Raw genomic sequence first — 13,772 nt, 5'->3', positions numbered from 1 at the left:
AAAACTAACAAACCATTGTCTACACGCCAAAAACTCTTTTGCTTTTTAGTGTATCTTGTATTTTAATGATACCACGGATAAAGACAGAAGCGAGTGAAAACTAACTGGGTCATAAGTCCCAAGTGACCGCACTGTTGGGCAATGACAGGATGTTCAAAGACCAATGTTAATAGGCACCTTGTTTTGATGAATTTCAACGATAAAGGGCACTTGCTTGGATTCCAGTCTTCTGTCCATTAAAACATGTTGAATTGTTTAGAGCAGATTGCATGCTAACTCCTTTAATTAAAAACATAACAATTGCCATTTGGAACTTCACGTTTTCTTGAGCTGTGCCTTCTGCTATTACAAATTGAGAGAAATTCCTTTCTTGTCACCGCATAAACTGGTGGAGAGTGATGTCACTTTCCTATACAGCTATTTCCCACAGTACTGTGCACGGCTATTTCTTGAGGTTCCGTGGAACTTTCACCAGTCTTCTTGTTTAATAAAAAAAACACAAAAAATATTCTTATTTGTTTCTTAACTTATCAAACATTCATAAAGTTTAAAACTCAATGGTATGTCCTACCTAGGGTTTAATGAATAAACTGAGATCCCGTTGTCACCACTGAAATATTTACCAGCAACTATTACAGACAAACCTCTTTATGAAACCTAAAGCCAAAAGGATAATCACATTTGACTCCAATGTTTAAAGATTTCCTATTTGCGACAATACACATCTTTGCTTAAGCTGTGTATATGCTAGCTAGCATAAGGATAAACGCTGATTCTGTTAATGTACACAGTTCTCAACACAGCTCAGGAGACATGTATATATTTATCGGATGTGAATCATGTGTTATCTCCTCTAAAGCCAGTAGTTGTTTTTTTCCCCCACTATATATATATATATATATATATATATATATATATATATATATCTATATATATATATAAAACCAATATACGGCAACATAACAGGAATGATTGTCTATGTATTCCATAGTCTTCGAGCTTATTAATGAAGTAAATGTGACCTAAAGGGAAATATGGTAAGTAATGTAATATGTATGGTTGAGTGGTACACTCCTCTGACACGCCAAGCATTAGTTAATTCATCATAAGCAAATGACGAGTTAATGGAGTTAATGTTTGTCCATCTTAAGGGAGGCTGCCAGGGGAGGTTTAACAACGTGCAAGTTGAGACTCACCGCGTTCCTCGTTAAACGCTTTTAACAAGGGATTTTTGAAGGTGTGGAAAGTGTTTATGGATTCATTTTTGTCCACTCCTACATGGCTAACTCACTTCCATTCCTGCAATTATATTCAAGCAATGCTCTAATACTGCTACTTTTTACAAAGTCCAGCAGGGCATCATGTAGTTCTGCTATCGGTAATCAGAAATGGGTATTTGTCATAGCAAAATAAACCCATTATGAAAATGCCTTACATCACATGAAAACAATCCTTCCATGTGCAGTGTTTCTGCCTTTTTTCTACAATGACAGATGCAAATGTAATCATCGACCTGCTCTAAAACTTAATAGCTAGTTTGTAGAATAAAACTCAAGTGAACGGCCCTCAAGTAATTGAAAATAAATTTACAACTACATGGCTTTTTTTGTAATAAATGAAAAACACCTATGCATACACATGCAGACACTCTCTCTTATCCATTCATATATGCTCACAGTAAGGGCTTTGTTTAAGTGACTTGCTTTCTGTAAGTGTTAGTGACAAAGGAGTTGTAAGAGAAACCAAGGTAAGCCAGAAATTAATTGTTTCCGTTTTAGTATATTTATCCTATCCTGCATACTGGACTCCTTACACTGACACTAACCAATGTGCACACTAACACACACACTAATACACATATTCAGAAGCTCACTCACAGACTAACACACATTCAGAAGCTCACTCTAACACACCCAGACACTAACACACAGACATATACAAACTAACACACCCAGGCACTCACACTAAGCCCCCCAGGCCGCTCTAAATCTGGGCCAGTGGGCCAGATGAACGGACGGACGTCAGACGAGCATTCAACGCAGCCGCAAAGTTCAAAACTAAGCAGCTGCGAGCGGGATTAAATGCGGCTGTCACTGGGGGGGGCAGTCAGCCCCGGCTGCCGCTCATCTGAGGGGTGCCGGCACGCCTCCAGAAACGATGCGCGGCAACTGTGGCTGTACGTCGGGACTTGATGTCAAATCCCGGTGCACAACACTGAAGCCACACCCACCGCCTTCCGCGCGAAGAGGAGGAGGAAAAGTGACAGTGACAGAGGAAAGGTAGGACAAGATTCAGGGAGAGTGGATAAGTGAGTGTGTGAGAGTGATGGGTGTTTATGCTGAATGTTTGTGAATGAGGGTTTCAGATAGCATGGATGTGTAAGTGTGGGGGGATAGCATGGCATAGGGAGGCTGTAATCACATTCCTTTCATGCCCAGATTCCAGCATGTAGTGGCTGCCTAGGCATGATAGGAGTGTGATTGCTGTCATCAATTATTTTTTTGGTCCAACTTTGGTGTGTTAACACTTTTATTGGACAGAATAATTCAATAACAGTATTAATATATATATATATATATATAATTGCAAACAGCAATCACACTCCTATCATGCTAAGTCAGCCAGCACATGCTAGAACCTGAGCATGATAGGATTGTGATTGTTGTTATATATATATATATATATATATATATATATATTAATATTGTTATTGATTTTTTTGTCTAATTTTGGTGTTACTTTTAATAAAGTATTTTAAAGGTTTTTTTTGGGTTTTTTTCGGTTTTGGCCAAGTGAATGCTGAATTTTCAGTTTCAGTCCAGAATTTTAATTTTGGTGCATCCCTACTATATACTATGCCAGTCACTAAAGTGGTAAGCCTACACCACATCAATGTTTGGCTTAGTATATAGTGATAGGGGTTGTCAGTGTTTTCAGTGTCTGGCACAATGTATAAGCACACATTGACGGTGGTACAGCATAATCCCTAAGTATATAATGATAACAATTATGCTGTACCCCTGTCAATGTTTGCCTAACTATAGAAACTATGCAGTTTTAAAGTGTGTGTGTGTGTGGGGGGGGTGCCAAATACTCTAGGTACACCCTTGCATTGTGCGGCAGTCAGACCCAATGGCTGTGCTCTTCGTCCCACGCCTTAAAAGGGGTGGGATGAAGAGCTGAGGCACTGCCATTGGTTGGCGCGGTGCGTTCACGCCAGCCGCTTTAATTTCATTAGGCGCTAGTAGAGTGACTGCCGCACGGCGGCCGCTTTCAATGTCGCTTGCAGCCGCTTTGATGGCGCAATGGGCCAGTTGACTAGACTTGCCCCCCAGGCCTTAGACTGCCAGCCCTCCCCTGCTACACACCCAGGCACAAACACTAGCACACACCCAGACACACAGACTAACAGGTACACTCAGACACTCATGCTAACACACACTAACATACCTACACACTTACTAATGCACCCAGACCCACACACGCTTATGTACCCAGACACACAGTAACACACACAGTAACACACACAGTAACACATTCAGATATTCACACTAACACATATATCCAGACACTTGCACAAACACACATGCTGATATACTAACACCAATATAATACGTACACTCACACTAACACACAGACACTCATGCTAACACACACTCATATACTCAGAAGCACACTCTAATGTACCCACACACACATACACAAACATACCAGACACTCCCACAAACTAACAAAATTAGACACACATGCAAATACCTGCCTGAACACATACACACACTTGTCCATACACACATACACAAACACATTCATGTTTGCCCTTACATAATTTCTCTTTATCTCCCCTTTCACTTTATCTCTCCAATTTTCCCCTCCATTTTTTTCTCTCCTCCTCATTTTCTCTTTCCCTTTTCTCACTATGATCTTTCCCCTTACCTCTCCATCTCTTACATCTATACCCCATCTCCTTAGCTCATGTAGGGGGAGCGCAAGGTTTATTTCAGTGCTCTGTTGCAAAGAAAACAAAGGTATATTAGAAGTGGGTTTTTTATGACATAAAATGTACCAGATGTTTTATTTTTGTCTGATGTAGGGTTCAACTCCAGTGCTTGGTATGGGTGGCTGCATTCTTGGGTCATATGTGACTCTAGACAACCCTACTAATACCAATTATGTTCATCAACTGCTAGAAGGGGGTGTAAGATTGAGGGGCAAATCCAACTAAGTGGCCCGGTAATTAATCAAAGCTATCTGGTAGAGAGCATGCTCTGTGTGCACTATACATTCATATCAAATATACATATACAAAAAAAGAATGCACAGAAAATCCATTAACTGATGCAGTAACCTTGAAAATGCCACCCACAGCCCATCTTAGTCTAGATATCCTGTTGGCTACTAAAGAATTGATATTAAACCATTAGAAAAAGCTTCAGGTAGTGGCCAAGGTATGTCATTCGCTCTAGCCCAGGGAGGCAAGGGTCTCATTGTCCCACTTAGCAACCTTCCTCTATTTGGCAAAAGTCAGGACTCTGTATTACTCCATGAAGTAAGTGCATAGCATATAGTGGGACATAGATGGCCTTTATATAATATCTCCAGAGACAACAAGGACCATTCAAGACAGTTCAAGAAAATCTTATAGTTTTTCTTACCTTGTTCAAGCCAATATATGTCTAAAAATGCCCCACACAAGATATCTCCATGTAATCTGACTAAAACTCACAAATCAACCACAAAACAAGCTGACGGTGCAATGAGACTGGAAACATGACTGAATACATGGAATGGTCAACAGGAGCCATCAGTGGCGACTCTAGAAACAATATATAGGGGGGGCACACAAGATACCACAGTCAAACTGGGGGGGCATTAATAATTTCCAAAAGTAATGTGCTATGGAATTATACTTTTGTGATTGGGCTAAAATAATACTTGATCATTCAACATGGGAAGCCTGAAGCCACAATTGAGTGCGACTAATCCTTGAAATAAATATTATAACACAATAAATAACTTTTCCACTAAATTATTTCAGGGCCTTGTAACGTTTTGTCCCCTGAAGTCACTACAACTTCAGGAGGGCATTTTATCTCTGGATAAATATAAATTAAATAATTCCTACTGTAAGTTAAGTGCCAGGAAACAGATGACCAAACACACACACCAACACAGGCTCTGTCACACCGACACCCAGACACACACACCAGGACAGGCTCTGACACACTGACACCCACACACATCAATACAGGCTCTGCCACACCCACATCCAAACACACACACCAGGACAGGCTCTGACACACTGACACCCAAACACACACACCAGGACAGTCTCTGCCACATTGACAACTGAACACACACACCAGGACAGGCTCTGCCACACAGACACACACACACCAGGACAGGCTCTGTCACACCGACACCCAGACACACACACCAGGACAGGCTCTGCCACACTGACAACTGAACACACACACCAGGACAGGCTCTGTCACACCGACACCCAGACACACACACCAGGACAGGCTCTGCCACACCGACAACCAAACACACACACCAGGACAGGCTCTGCCACAGAGACACACACACCAGGACAGGCTCTGTCACACAGACACACACACCAGGACAGGCTCTGTCACACCGACACCCAGCCACACACACACCAGGACAGGCTCTGTCACACCGACACCCAGACACACACACCAGGACAGGCTCTATCACACCGACACCCAGACACACACACCAGGACAGGCTCTGCCACACAGACACCCACACACATCAGGACAGGCTCTGCCACACCCACATCCAAACACACACACACACACACACCAGGACAGGCTCTGACACACTGACAACCGAACACACACACCAGGACAGGCTCTGCCATACCAACAGCCAAACACACACCAGGACAGGCTCTGCCACACCAACACCTATACACACACACCGAGGACAGGCTCTGCTACACTGATAACCAAAAACACACAAACAGCAGGACACAATCTACGTCACAGACGTCTACATCAGGATGGATTTTTCACACTGCATTGTCGTTTATACCCCCCTTAGTGTTTTTGCCCCTTGTGTATTGATGCCCCTGCTGCCCATATATATTAACATTAGCCCCAGTTGCCGATAGCAGGTATAGATCAACACATTAACACACAAACCAAGCTTTGCATGTATAGATCAACTGAAATTCACTTGTGATCTCAAATAAACAGAATCAGACATACAAATCCTGTATTTGCAGGTATACAATAGTATATGAAACGTAGCATTGCAGGTATAGATCAAATAAATACATGGAAACAGCATTGCAGGTATTAATCAACTGAATAAGACATATTAACCCTGTATTTGCAGGTATACATAAATAATGTATGGAAACATAGCATTGCAGATATGGATCTACAGAATAACACACAACCCCAGCTTTGCAGGTATAGATCAATTGGAATTCACAAAAAAACACGTAATTAAAAGGTATATTTAAAACCCCCTAAATTACACGCATAGATCACAGGTTGCATACCCCAAAGCCAGCCCTGGCGTCCACACTGCAATCACACTCCTATCATACCCAGGCAACCAGTAAATGCTGGTACCTAGGCATGATGGGACTGTGCTTGCTGTTAGCAATTACACTCCATTCATGCCAAGTCAGCCAGTACATGCTGGTACAGGGTGGCTGTAAGTGATGTGCAGACCCCATACTGCTGGCAGCATCAATACACAAGGGGGGCAGCTAGCTAGGTTTCAGCATGTACTGGCTGACTTGGCATGATAGGAGTGTGATTGCTAACAGCAATCACAGTCCCATCATGCCTAGGTTCCAGCATTTACTGGTCGGATGTGTAAGTGCTGGAACCTAGGCATGATGGGACTTTGATTGCTGTTAGCAATCACACTCCTATCATGCCAAGTCAGCCGTACATGCTCGAGGTGCGGCCCGCGTAAGATCGGTTGCACTGGCTGGCGATCTTACGCGGGCCGCACCTCGAGGTCTCCGCATGTTGGACGCCCCTGCCTTATTACTTTCTAACCCCCTCTCCCTCCCTTATCACTTTCTAACCCCCTCTCCCTCCCTTATCACTTTCTAACCACTCTCCCTACTCACTATCTACTAGACTTGGGCACCAGGGGGCTCTTCGTGTTCGTCTTCGTGCTCGTCTTCGGGGAAAAAAAAATCTTCGTATTCCGCGAATATTCGCCCGTTCCTGTCTTCTCTTCGGGCGAATATTCGCGGACATTCTTCGTGCTCGTTTAATCTTCGTTTTCCTCCTGGTTGCCTAGCAGGGGTTAATACGGGGTTAATAACACATCACAGCAGCAGCAGCTGCCGTGAAGGTACGTGTGTGCAGCTCTATTGGTCGTTTCGGCAGGGGGCTGGTCTGGCATCAACGAGTGAATTGCAGAACTGCAGAATGCACTTCATTCGTTGATGGCAGGCGAGCCCCCTGCCGAAACGACCAATAGAGTTGCACACACATACCGAGGTGTACTGTCCATAGATGTTTAATAAAAGAATAGGGAATATTTTACATTTTTAAATTGATTTTGGACCACTTTACATGCCTAACATTTGCTACCTATTTACAATGGCATACTTTGCAACAACCCAACTTACTTATTGGACAGGACTGGAAAATAGCAGGACTGTCCACCAAAATCTTGGGTGTGTTGGCAGGTATGCTGATGGAAAAATGTTGGACAAGAACTAAAAAATAGCTTAGGGTTAATGTACGGTTATGTTTAAGATTAGTAGCAGTGCACTGGTTTGGTTAAAGATGGATTATGTCTAAATAATAATAATTAAATTTTAATGTTTTTTTTTAAAAAAAAATAGGGGTTTATTTAAATGTATTTTAAAGTTAGATTTATTATTTAGTACTTGATTATATTTATTAAATGTTTATAGTAGCGTTACCTACCGAGCTATAACTACCTATGTGTATTTGCATTTTGCATACCTAGTTTAGCTAAATTAGATGGGACAGGACTGGAAAAAAGCAGGACTGTCCCTGAAAAAGTTGGGTCTGTTGGCAGGTATGTGGATGGAAAAATGTTATAGGGTGAAGTGTGAGTTATAGTGTTAATGTAATGCTATTAGTGAGTGAAGGCCAGGGCAAATAACAAGGAAAAGGTCCTTGTGTTTTGTGCATTGTAAGTGTGTGTGTATGTGTGTTATGTGTGATGTCACTGTGTGTTATATGTGTTATATGTGTTATTGTGTGTGTTATGTTTGGTTGGTTGTGTATCAGAAGGAAAATAATGAAATGGAAAAGGAAATGGGAAAGGCAAATGAGTGGGCAATTGGCGACCCGCTCACCTGTTTCACCCCAGGGCAAAGCACCCAAACACTGTCAGTCTTAGACGTTTGGCAGCAGACTTCCAGAGCTCAGACACAAGGCCCTAGCGTAAGCTGGCCACTCCGGCGGAGGTAGCAGGCGTTGCCACACCGCAAACAGAGGCAGCCAGGGGGGAGAAACTGCCCTTACCATTAGGGACATTTTGGGCATGACTCTAGCCAGGAAGCGAACTGGCAGAGAAGAGATGCTGGCACCACCACCAGCAGCAGCATTGAAAAGGCGAATGAGTGGGCAATTGGCGACCCACTCACCTGTTTCACCCCAGGGCAAAGCACCCAAACACTGTCAGTCTTAGACGTTTGGCAGCAGACTTCCAGAGCTCAGACACAAGGCCCTAGCGTAAGCTGGCCACTCCGGCGGAGGTAGCAGGCGTTGCCACACCGCAGACAGAGGCAGCCAGGGGGGAGAAACTGCCCTTACAATTAGGGACATTTTGGGCATGACTCTAGCCAGGAAGCGAACTGGCAGAGAAGAGATGCTGGCACCACCACCACCACCACCACCACCAGCAGCATTGAAAAATTGGAAAGGCGAATGAGAGGGCAATTGGCGACCCGCTCACCTGTTTCACCCCAGGGCAAAGCACCCAAACACTGTCAGTCTTAGACGTTTGGCAGCAGACTTCCAGAGCTCAGACACAAGGCCCTAGCGTAAGCTGGCCACTCCGGCGGAGGTAGCAGGCGTTGCCACACCGCAGACAGAGGCAGCCAGGGGGGAGAAACTGCCCTTACAATTAGGGACATTTGAGGCATGACACTAGCCAGGAAGCGAACTGGCAGAGAAGAGATGCTGGCACCACCACCAGCAGCAGCATTGAAAAGGCGAATGAGTGGGCAATTGGCGACCCACTCACCTGTTTCACCCCAGGGCAAAGCACCCAAACACTGTCAGTCTTAGACGTTTGGCAGCAGACTTCCAGAGCTCAGACACAAGGCCCTAGCGTAAGCTGGCCACTCCGGCGGAGGTAGCAGGCGTTGCCACACCGCAGACAGAGGCAGCCAGGGGGGAGAAACTGCCCTTACAATTAGGGACATTTTGGGCATGACTCTAGCCAGGAAGCGAACTGGCAGAGAAGAGATGCTGGCACCACCACCACCACCACCACCACCAGCAGCATTGAAAAATTGGAAAGGCGAATGAGAGGGCAATTGGCGACCCGCTCACCTGTTTCACCCCAGGGCAAAGCACCCAAACACTGTCAGTCTTAGACGTTTGGCAGCAGACTTCCAGAGCTCAGACACAAGGCCCTAGCGTAAGCTGGCCACTCCGGCGGAGGTAGCAGGCGTTGCCACACCGCAGACAGAGGCAGCCAGGGGGGAGAAACTGCCCTTACAATTAGGGACATTTGAGGCATGACACTAGCCAGGAAGCGAACTGGCAGAGAAGAGATGCTGGCACCACCACCAGCAGCAGCATTGAAAAGGCGAATGAGTGGGCAATTGGCGACCCACTCACCTGTTTCACCCCAGGGCAAAGCACCCAAACACTGTCAGTCTTAGACGTTTGGCAGCAGACTTCCAGAGCTCAGACACAAGGCCCTAGCGTAAGCTGGCCACTCCGGCGGAGGTAGCAGGCGTTGCCACACCGCAGACAGAGGCAGCCAGGGGGGAGAAACTGCCCTTACAATTAGGGACATTTTGGGCATGACTCTAGCCAGGAAGCGAACTGGCAGAGAAGAGATGCTGGCACCACCACCACCACCACCACCACCAGCAGCATTGAAAAATTGGAAAGGCGAATGAGAGGGCAATTGGCGACCCGCTCACCTGTTTCACCCCAGGGCAAAGCACCCAAACACTGTCAGTCTTAGACGTTTGGCAGCAGACTTCCAGAGCTCAGACACAAGGCCCTAGCGTAAGCTGGCCACTCCGGCGGAGGTAGCAGGCGTTGCCACACCGCAGACAGAGGCAGCCAGGGGGGAGAAACTGCCCTTACAATTAGGGACATTTGAGGCATGACACTAGCCAGGAAGCGAACTGGCAGAGAAGAGATGCTGGCACCACCACCAGCAGCAGCATTGAAAAGGCGAATGAGTGGGCAATTGGCGACCCACTCACCTGTTTCACCCCAGGGCAAAGCACCCAAACACTGTCAGTCTTAGACGTTTGGCAGCAGACTTCCAGAGCTCAGACACAAGGCCCTAGCGTAAGCTGGCCACTCCGGCGGAGGTAGCAGGCGTTGCCACACCGCAAACAGAGGCAGCCAGGGGGGAGAAACTGCCCTTACCATTAGGGACATTTTGGGCATGACTCTAGCCAGGAAGCGAACTGGCAGAGAAGAGATGCTGGCACCACCACCAGCAGCAGCATTGAAAAGGCGAATGAGTGGGCAATTGGCGACCCACTCACCTGTTTCACCCCAGGGCAAAGCACCCAAACACTGTCAGTCTTAGACGTTTGGCAGCAGACTTCCAGAGCTCAGACACAAGGCCCTAGCGTAAGCTGGCCACTCCGGCGGAGGTAGCAGGCGTTGCCACACCGCAGACAGAGGCAGCCAGGGGGGAGAAACTGCCCTTACAATTAGGGACATTTTGGGCATGACTCTAGCCAGGAAGCGAACTGGCAGAGAAGAGATGCTGGCACCACCACCACCACCACCACCACCACCAGCAGCATTGAAAAATTGGAAAGGCGAATGAGAGGGCAATTGGCGACCCGCTCACCTGTTTCACCCCAGGGCAAAGCACCCAAACACTGTCAGTCTTAGACGTTTGGCAGCAGACTTCCAGAGCTCAGACACAAGGCCCTAGCGTAAGCTGGCCACTCCGGCGGAGGTAGCAGGCGTTGCCACACCGCAGACAGAGGCAGCCAGGGAGGAGAAACTGCCCTTACAATTAGGGACATTTTGGGCATGACTCTAGCCAGGAAGCGAACTGGCAGAGAAGAGATGCTGGCACCACCACCACCACCACCACCACCACCAGCAGCATTGAAAAATTGGAAAGGCGAATGAGAGGGCAATTGGCGACCCGCTCACCTGTTTCACCCCAGGGCAAAGCACCCAAACACTGTCAGTCTTAGACGTTTGGCAGCAGACTTCCAGAGCTCAGACACAAGGCCCTAGCGTAAGCTGGCCACTCCGGCGGAGGTAGCAGGCGTTGCCACACCGCAAACAGACGCAGCCAGAGGGGAGAAACTGCCCTTACCACTAGGGACATTTTGGGCATGACTCTAGCCAGGAAGCGAACTGGCAGAGAAGAGATGCTGGCACCACCACCACCACCAGCAGCAGCATTGAAAAATGGGAAAGGCGAATGAGTGGGCAATTGGCGACCCACTCACCTGTTTCACCCCAGGGCAAAGCACCCAAACACTGTCAGTCTTAAACGTTTGGCAGCAGACTTCCAGAGCTCAGACACAAGGCCCTAGCGTAAGCTGGCCACTCCGGCGGAGGTAGCAGGCATTGCCACACCGCAGACAGAGGCAGCCAGGGGGGAGAAACTGCCCTTACCATTAGGGACATTTGATTCATGACACTAGCCAGGAAGCGAACTGGCATCGAAGAGACACTGGCACCACCACCAGCAGCAGCAGCAGCAGAATTGGGAAAGGCGAATGAGTGGGCAATTGGCGACCCACTCACCTGTTTCACCCCAGGGCAAAGCATCCAAAGACTGTCAGTCCTAGGCGTTTGGGAGCGGACTTACAGAGCTCAGACACTAGGCCCTAGCGTAAATTGGCTACACCAGCGGAGGTAGCAGGCATTGCCACACCGCAGCAAGTGCAACCAGGGGGAGAAACTACCTTAAACATTAGAGAGAAAAAATTTAACTTTCCAAGCTAAGAGCTGGGTAACCCAATTTGGGCAGATTGAATTTAAGAAAGGCAATCTGCTCCATCAGATGAGGTGCCATGCGTGAGCGCTGTGGACTCAGTATGTTTCCAGTCATAGAAAACACGCGCTCACTTTGAACAGTGGTTGGCGGACATGATAGAAGCTGCTGCGCAACCCATGAGAGTGCAGGCCACACACTCTTCTTTTCATCCCAGTAGCTAAGAGGATCAACATTAGGAGCAGAAGGAACTTCACAGAGGTAAAGTTTGACCATTTCAGCAGCACTACTCTCCTTTCTGCTGCTAGCTCTGTCAGATGGTCCAACTATACTGCCAAGTGCCTCTTCCCAAAACGCAGCTGCTCCACTCAGCTGTGTTGTGCTGCTTGTGGCACTGCTGCTGATGCTGCTGCTAGGGGTAGCAGACCACATCATCTCTTCCTCCTCCTGCACCTCACCCTCCTCGGACAGCATTCCCATTTTACGCTGCCAGTCACGCACCTTGTTGACCAATTGCTCCCGGTAGCTACTGAGAACATTGAATTTCAAAGCTAGCTTTCCCTTAATTCTTGGATCACAAAGGCACGCTAGCATCATTTCGGGACTCTCTTCCATTCGCTTGCGAAGGTGTACTTTTAGCAGATCCTTCAGCTTCCTGACTATGGCTGCTACGTCAGGATGTAGAGTGCCACCTTGAACAGCCTCACGGTTTCCAAGGAACACATCCATCTTGCTGCCTAGATGGGAGAACACTGGGATTACCTGGGCCAGACTGGCAGTGTTTGAGCTTAAATTTTCTGTGGCATCCCTGAATGGTTTAAGGACTGCCACTAGCTGGGCGATCACTGTCCAATCCTCCCTATTCAATGGAGAGGTAATCCCAATATTGTGCTCTGAGGCAAGATTATGGATTGCCCTCTGCTGCTCCAAAATCCTCTCTAGCATGTCTAACGTGGAGTTCCACCGTGTACTGACATCCTGACGTAGGCAGTGTACGGGAAGACCTGACCTCTCTTGCTCTTCCCTCAAAAGTTGGCTAGCCTTAACACTATGGTGAAAGTGCCCAGCGATCTTTCTGCAGCGGGACAGAACTACTGCTGCCACATTAGTTCCTTCTGACATTGCTGCCTTCACTACAAGATGGATGATGTGGGCTGCACAGCGCACACCAACAATATGACCATCTCGCAGCGCTTTCACCATATTGGCACCTCCGTCAGTTACCACAAAACCAACTTCAACATTGGTGCCCGCCTCTGCTCCCACCCAAAGGCTAAACATTTTCCTAATCGCATGCAGAATATTTTGGGAAGTGTGCTTTTCATCCATCACTTCTGCATGGAGAAGGAATGATCGGTAGCCTGCTGCAGCAACTTCCTTAGACACACCGGGCTGCCACCAGTGTGCTGTCAAAGAAAGAAAGGCATGCTGGGCGCTAGGTGCACTCCACAAATCTGTAGTGAAATGAACACACTGACCAGCAGCCTTGGAAAGCTCCTCTTTCACTGCTGCAACACAGGACCGATACAGCGAGGGGACAATGTTCCTGCTGAAAGTGGAACGTGACGGAACTGTGTATTGTGGAGCCACAGCCGCCATCAATTGTTTGAAAGGCTCCCCTTCAATCATGG

Source organism: Sceloporus occidentalis, unplaced genomic scaffold (genome assembly GCF_023333645.1).
Source record: "Sceloporus occidentalis isolate IW3139 unplaced genomic scaffold, rSceOcc1.0.p SCAF_43, whole genome shotgun sequence".
In the NCBI taxonomy this organism is placed as follows: domain Eukaryota; kingdom Metazoa; phylum Chordata; class Lepidosauria; order Squamata; family Phrynosomatidae; genus Sceloporus; species Sceloporus occidentalis.
The sequence above is the reverse complement of the archived record's forward strand: the minus strand, read 5'-3'. Positions refer to the sequence as shown.